This window comes from Clinocottus analis, unplaced genomic scaffold (genome assembly GCF_023055335.1).
Source record: "Clinocottus analis isolate CAN_PGR_092001 unplaced genomic scaffold, fCliAna1.0.p SCAF_15, whole genome shotgun sequence".
NCBI classification, from domain to species: domain Eukaryota; kingdom Metazoa; phylum Chordata; class Actinopteri; order Perciformes; family Cottidae; genus Clinocottus; species Clinocottus analis.
This window is the reverse complement of record NW_027175876.1, coordinates 2,378,267-2,386,439: the sequence shown is the minus strand read 5'-3', so window position 1 is coordinate 2,386,439 and position 8,173 is coordinate 2,378,267.

The following is an 8,173-nucleotide window of genomic DNA, read 5'->3' as shown; positions in this document are numbered from 1 at the left end:
TGACTTGGCCCCCAACCCCCCTACTACTGTAGACACACACTCACACACTCTGTCTCCCACTCACACACACACACCAGGGGACTGCAGCATTTGGCCCCTGCTGATCCGTCCACTCCGAAAGCGCCCGGCAGACGAGCTGGTGCCTGAGTTCACTGAGGTTCAAGGCTTTGACCTGAAGCTTATCAGCGATTCAGACACCGTGTGAGTGTGTGAGAGTGTGTGTGAGGTTGTTTTTTTTTTTTACAAAAGAACAGGGCCACATTTCATCACTTTGGAGTGTATTTTCCGACATGGCGAGCTGAGATGCCGCGTACAGACACCCACTTGCTAAAAGCTATGGTAATATGGTGTGTTAATGTAGAAGTCCTCTTGACAAAGAGCTTCCTTCCCTCGCCGGCCGTCTTCACGGTGAGGGAAGCGCAGTGGGTGGAAACGCGAGCGGCGAGATCACTTCTGCTTTAAATTGACCGTAATCTTCTTAAAACGAGGACGACGGCACGTTTGGTCAGGAAAAGGTCAAAGGAAGTGTCTAAACATTGCGTCACAGGAGAGGAGCGAGAGAGAGGTCACACTGGAAGACAGGTCATTGTAGAGAGGTCAAGCCTCCTCAACGTATTATCAATATATACAATATAGTACTAATAGAAGTATGCTCCGAGGTGTCAGCATGTTGAGAGGCTTTAGAGGCAATCAAAATGCTCCATTCATTCTCTATTCACCCGTTCACTTCACATATCATACGTTACCTTACCTGTCGTGCTTTTTATTAATCTAGGTTGTCATCGTGGACTGTGGAGCTCTCTGCCTTGTCTTCGGGATATTGGGACGACACGGCTGTGTTTTCGCTGGATAAGATAGTTCCTCGATTGTTTTAGTCCCAACAAAACAATCCAGATTCATAAATAGCACGGCAAGAAAATGTGCGATTCCCTTTAAACACTTTCCAGAAATAGGCAGCTTGTATATTATTTGTATTCTTTGCTCAGGAAAGCAGGAAATTAACACCTTCCATGTCATGTGATATGTCACACAGGCCTCTAACCCACCCTGGTGCGGCCTCTCCACTTTTATCACCCCTCCCTCCTCCTCCTTTTCTTGTCAATGTTTGTGTCTTCACCATCTCTTCACCCCCCTGCCCTCCCACCTCCCTCAGACTCTTGGCTGTAGCCAATCACACGCCTTAGGTGTGTAGATTAGCTGTGCTGCACTGCACTGTGAACAGAGCAGTGGGCTGGCTGCAAGCATTTAAAATGCAAATAGGCCAACACTGGGACCGGCTCCGGCAGTCTCTCACCTGCTGTGGCTGTGTGTCTGCGTGTGTGTTTGTGTGTGTGTGTGTGTGTGTGCAGGTGTGACTCTGTGTGTACTGGCAGGGAAAAGTAAAAGAAAGAGCTGAAGCCTGAAGTGATCTCCTCAGTACATTTAATTCACCGTTGACCACCTGGATTATTTTGCATTGAATGCCCCAAAAAACGCGACGGCGTGCGAACACTGAGTAATGGCAGTCTGACGTAGTGACAGGTGGAGATTTTACACAACAAATCCAGTGTTCTTAGGTCCTGGGCGTTGCTGCTTCTTTCCCAGTTCCTCCACCCGGTTTAATCAGCAGTTAATAAAAAGCCCAAATCCCAAATATTTGTGTTTGATGCAGAGTTACTGCTGGACTGAGCTTATTGAAAGGGAGATGTTCAGATTGTCATTTCCTTTAGATCTTGTTTCTGTATATATATATATATATATATATATATATATATATATATATATATATATATATATATATATACATATATATATATATATGTACAATCAAACTAGGCAGGGGAAGAACACAATAAATGTGACAAAGAAGTTAATTTAACTGGGATATATGTTTATTTACAACTACTGTAAGGCTTTAAAATACATAACTGCAGACTTGCATAAAGGTTGTTATCTTTACATTGATTTAAGACCTGAAGACATGTCTTTAAATAAACACTGTGGGTAAAAAAAAAAGAATGCAGATTTCAGTGAGGACATCACATTCAGGAAAGAAGTCAAACACGTTGAGGTAGACTATTAAAATTCACGTGACATATTTCAATCGTTAAAACGCTAAATCGCTGAGTCAAAGGGCGAAATACTCGTTCGTTGACAACTACAGTTACATTTCCTTATAGAGGGTTCGATGTGGAGCGAATCACATGATCAGAAAACACGTGGCAGTAGGAGAGTTGGCGCGAAACACACACAAAGCTTGTAGCTCGGCAGACTACGCGTATCGGACGCAGGCGTATTCAGTCGACTCGCACTGGAGGACCCGCGCTCGGCCCGGATCAACGGGATGGACGATGTCAGCGTAGACCACGTCGTCGTCTGCTTTCATAACCTGAAGACACACACACACAGACACACACACACACACGGGCGTCCATTCGCTTTTGAATTGGCTAAAAGCGACGCATATTTTTGTTATGACACAAAGAGCAGTGACTCACGTAGTTGGTACTGGTCGTGGAACAAGACTCATCCGGCAGCTGGCTCCCTTAAAAAAGACAGGAAACACACACACACACATTTATGTTCTTCTACTGTTTTTGTGCGCTGAAGACATCGGCACAGGCTGTACAGACGGGTGTAGATTTCTCAACTGGACGTTATGTGACGACGACAATTGCGAGGAGCGATTGCCTCAAAGACCACGAGGCGCGTTGCGCAAGGAGACGTGCGTTTGTGTGGAAGTGTCGTCTATACACATATATATATGTGGATTGGGTCCGTGCACAGGTATGATACAACTAGTTTCAACAGAAGCTTTTCTATAGGTCCAGGAAGTTTAGGAGAGCTCACTTGTTGTTGTTGTTGTTGTTGTTGTTGTTGTTGTTCTTCTGTTCACGGCGAACAATGCAACCAGCACGGCCAAAACCACACATCCTGCCACCCCCACAGCGGCGCCGATCACGTCCCGGTTGCCACCTGGGAATGCAAATTACAATCATTTAAGGTTTTTTATTTTGTGTGTGGCGGAAAACACATCATCCCAAATCCTCGTGTGACCCGGAAAGAATAGTTTAAGAGAGATTGCGACACTAAATATGGAGCTATAGCCAGTTAGCTTAGCTTCGTTAGAGCATGACGAAACAGGTGCCTTGTTTCAAACGAAAGAATTCGCTGGGACATTATTAAAAATGCCTTTTTGCTGAAGGAATATTCATTTGCACATGCAATGATATGCATTGGTTATTGAAGATATCTTTAAAAGACAACAAAATGAATACTGTACCTTGATTTTCAGGTTCTAGATCTATAATGAGTCCTCTTCCCCTCCCTTTGAGAGCTGCAAAGAAAACACAATGTGCTGTTATTCTTATGAATTCCTTGCATTCAAAAGCTACTGCTGGTCAGAATCCATCACACGGACCTGGGACTCGGACCTGCAGCCCCACTGAAGTCTGGACTTTACTCCCCACGGTCGCCCGGCACCTGAACTTCTCGTCTCCGGGACTTTGCAAGGTGACAGTCAGGGTGACGTCGCACGGAGACTCCTGTTTGATCTGGTGCTGCGGGTCCTGTTGTATCTCAGCGCCGGCTTCATCCACCCAGGACAGATGGACCTGCTTCCCCCGCAAGTAGCAATCCCCCTTTATGAAGCTGAGGAGAATGCACTGCAGGGACATCGACCTGCCGGGCGTGAGGCTCCACTCTGGGGAGGCTGGAAGAAGGAAAGAAAGAGAGGAGAAAAAAACATTAGTTTCATCTATTTGTCTGCAGCAGAGACGTCTCTTTTCTCAGCTTCCTCTGTCTGAGGTGAAACACATCCAGGATCGATTGACCCGGCAGTCAGAGTCTAACGATGCTCACTTTGAGAGAAGACCCCCGGACGACGTCGGCACCGATGACGTCCAGCGTCCTCCGACGCGACCTCTCCGATCCGCAGAGTGCATCTCGGCCGCTCCTCGGCCTCCGCCGCCGCCGCCGCCGCCGCCGCCCGGCTCTCTCCGGTACCGACGATGGCGACGTAGCCGCTCGTCCAGCTCCCGTTAAGGCGCCACGTGTGGAAGCAGACGAGGTCGTCCTCGCACGGAACGGTGACGGCGTAAGCCCGCTCGGCAAATACCAGACCGTCTCCTCCATTGACACCTGGAGGAAAGAAGATGAACGTGTAAAAGGGGGCGTCAGACGTGCTGCTCGGAGACGTCCTGAGATTAGATTATTAGAAAAAAAACTATCAAAAGATAAGATTGGGCTGCACTTGCCTGTTGGGATGAAGGATAAGAGCAGCGGGCTCATCAGCATGTGGGCAATCGCAGCCATCCTGTGTGTAAATGTTGTGTACTGTCAAAGGACACGCGAGAGGTTCACTGCTCCTCTGAACATTAGTCAATAGAAGTGTCACTTCCTGCGTTTGCCAACAGCCTCAGCCACACGAGGGACATCCGAACAGTCGACAATGATTAACATTCCTACGAACAATAGAGGGTTTTAAATTTGTTTTGTCGTCGGAAAATGTGTAGATAGTTAAGAGGAATAGTGAATATGACCTTTTCTTTTTTTCTTTACGTGTCAAATTAAGGGACTATATTTCCATACAAGAAGAAGAATCAGGGGTCATTTAAATAGACGCCACCTTTTACACAGGAAGCCACTGGAAGCTGTGATGAACAGTGTCTTTTGTTAAATTGTAAATGAAAGGATTGATTTTGCAGAGTGAAAATATTCTCTCATCACTGTGAAACAACATTTTATATATCTAACTCAAACTCAAACTTTAAACTTAAACTTCATAACGTGGTCATATCACAAACATTTTTACATACATACATGACATTTGATTTCTGCATTCAAACCAAAAAAGTAAACATCAAACATCATAATGGAAGATGCTCGATATACAACGCAATCAATCAGCAAAGCAGAACATATTCAAGTTAAGAAAATGCAAAAATAAAGATTAAGTTAAAATGCAAAGTACATACATAGATAGAAATAGAAAATATATTCCATGTAATCTTTGTAAACCAGCATCACGCTGCTTTATTCGGTTAACACGTCTAACCATAAACTATGTGGATTTATTATATTATGTTTACCTAAACAAATAAATAATGAACAATAGAAATGTCTCACATTGTTCACGAGACTTCGAAGTTTATTGATGAGAACTCTTCTCTCTGGATGACTTTTACAGAAGATACAATTATAAATATGTCAATAGCAGATTCCAATAGCAGATGTGCAATATTGTGCAACAATGGTTATTGTAATTTTTGCATATAGTGTTTGCATTCATAATAAACATATCTCTGTATTATAAATCTTCTTTATGAGGTTCCTATTCTATCATATTTGAAATGTTTCCCCTTTGACTCCAATACAACAAAGTTGAATGGACTTCTGTGTGTGTGTGTGTGTGTGTGTGTGTGTGTGTGTGTGTGTGTGTGTGTGTGTGTGTGTGTGTTCACACCGTTAAAACATTGAAAAACTCAACCACAGAACTCACTTACAGCAGATGCTCCTTCCTCTTTAGTTGAACAAGCTGCAGTAACCTCTTCCCACCAGCAGATGGCGCTTGGGTTGAACCTCCAGTAATTGCTCCTTGAGGGACAACATCTCCCAGCACCAGTGATCTCACTCAAGCTTAAAGCTACAAAGGACGCTTCCAAGCTTTACTACTATCCTGAAGAGCTTCCCAAACACAGCCAAAGGTTTTTATTTTATTTTTAGAAACAAGTGTCGGTGTTGAATTATGTTTCTACCGTGCAGCTTCTCTTGCACAAAGACAGTTTTCTCCCTGATGCGTCCGACAAATTGTTAATGATTCATTGTGACATTGTTTTTTTGTGCTCTGTTCCTGTTATAAGGTGAACACTGATTTACAGACGCTACCTTAATCCCAACAAGAGATAAAGAGGCCTGAAGTTCCCTCATCTCCATGTCTTTAATCAGCCGGAGACGCTTATCTACGGACAATTCAGCCACGATGATCAACAATTAAGTCACGTGAATAAGATAAGATATGATTCAATCTGTCTGCGTGGTTCACATCTGTGGCGGTTGAAAGGTGCAGTGTGTAGGGTTCGGCGGCCTTTCTTGGAAACTGTGTGGGGAAAAAAGGCTGGCACTTTCTAAAAATACTTGGCAGTTGATTGGATGAAAGAAACTGTCAATCAAACCCCCTGCAGAGTCAGGAGAAGAGCAATAAACATCTTGTCCATCAAGAAAAAAACAAGGTTTTTTGTTGCTTTCCTCATAACATCTCCCACGTACATTAACCATATTATTTTCCCACTTTTCACCACAATTGTGACACGCCGTTCTTTTTAAAAGACGGCAGGAAGCGTTACACCTGCTTGTGATGAATGCTCAAATAATCCAGTGTGTTAATACATCTGTGTAGCCAGAAAAAAACATGTATGAGCTCATGAGTTATCAGATGAGTAAAAACTCACACACCCAGATGACTCTCTCAAGACATTGCGTCATCCCTGACTCAAAGCAAACACAGTAACTTGTATTTTATTTTGCATATACACACACACACACACACACAGAACAATGTTGTACAATGTTATTTAGAAAAAACAGCTAGTTTTTCTTGACTATATTGTGCATTGATCCAATGTGCAGCAGTACACAATAAAACGTGGTTTCATCAGTTGATGCTGAACGTAGAAAAGGGATTAGAGAAAACATATATAAGCTTTTTTTCTCCACACGCATAGCCCATGATTATCATCATGGGGAGTATTATCATAAGCCACGAGAACCATCGCTTCTGTGAATGTGGAGCGCTGCATTGCTCCGTGCAGCGTAAGAACACACAAACCACCGGCTGCCGATTCATTTTTATTGAGCCATTCGTACAGATTCCTCAATGACAAACAGATAATCTAGAACTAGGTTACAAAAATATCCCGTCTCAGTTAAAATCTCATAAATCAAACTGCTTTAAAAGGTTCAGACATTCCAGGAACCCAACGACTACTTTAGACTGAAAAATAGATGTTATATATATGTATATATTTACATCACCACTTCAACACAATCTCACGTTATCACAGTTACATCCTGTACATATTGCACCTTTTTCGCATCAGCTGGACTACATGTCAGCCAAAAACAGTTCAGAGATGACGGCCGCCGCTCTGGAGGTGGAGCTAATGACCGAACTCAAGCGACTTGGACAGGCGCTGCGCTTCGCCTACTTTCACTTCTCATCGCCAAACCAGAATATACCGCCTCGGAGAAGACACTAGATTCTCTCTAGCATTGAACAATTAAAAAGAGCGACATTTAAAATCCAAACAACCAGAGTCGGGTGTGGGAGACGACAGCTGTGTTACATTCAACATACTGAAGGTTTAGTGCATCTGGGACTTCCTTCTGTCTTGATTTGCTGCCAGGTTTACAGCCTCAGAGCTCGGATAAGCGTTCAGTTTACTGCATTGATGTACACCGACATTTGAATGCTTTCGAGCAAGATATTCAACATTCAGGCATTAAATAGAGAAGAAGAAAAAACATGTGACACTGACCGCACACATGCAGAAAGCAGATAACCCACACTCATGAACAATACCTGTACATTATTTAACAAATATAGTAGTAAATTGCATTGAAGCCCCAATCCAGGGTACAGTCATTAATCAAGTTTCAAGACCTTTAAAATCTGCCACAGGGACATTACATTGATGTCTTTCTGCTTAATAAATGTGTGTATTAATGTATTCAGAGTGTATTTTTCTCAAACCTTGAAGGGGTGTTTTCGTAGCTTTCTATGCTTCGCCCTCCTTTTCAAATCCTTCATCCCTTAGAGGAGTCTTTTTCACAGAGTGAGTTAAACTGTTTGAGCAGAAGTTGGTATTCTCAAATTAAGTTGCTCTACAGCTACAAATGTGGTCCTTCATACAAAAAAAAAAAAAAAAAAAGTGCAGTAGCACATGTAGCACCGCGTCCCGCTTCTGGCTCGGGCCTTCGACGCAGCAGTCCAGTTACAATGACACAACTTCACAGTTTGAGAAACACAACATGCCAAACACTTCACCATCAACTGTCACACACACACACACACACACACACACACACACACACACACACACACACACACACACACACACACACACACACACACACACACACACACACACACACACACACACACACACACACACACACACACACACACACACAGTTG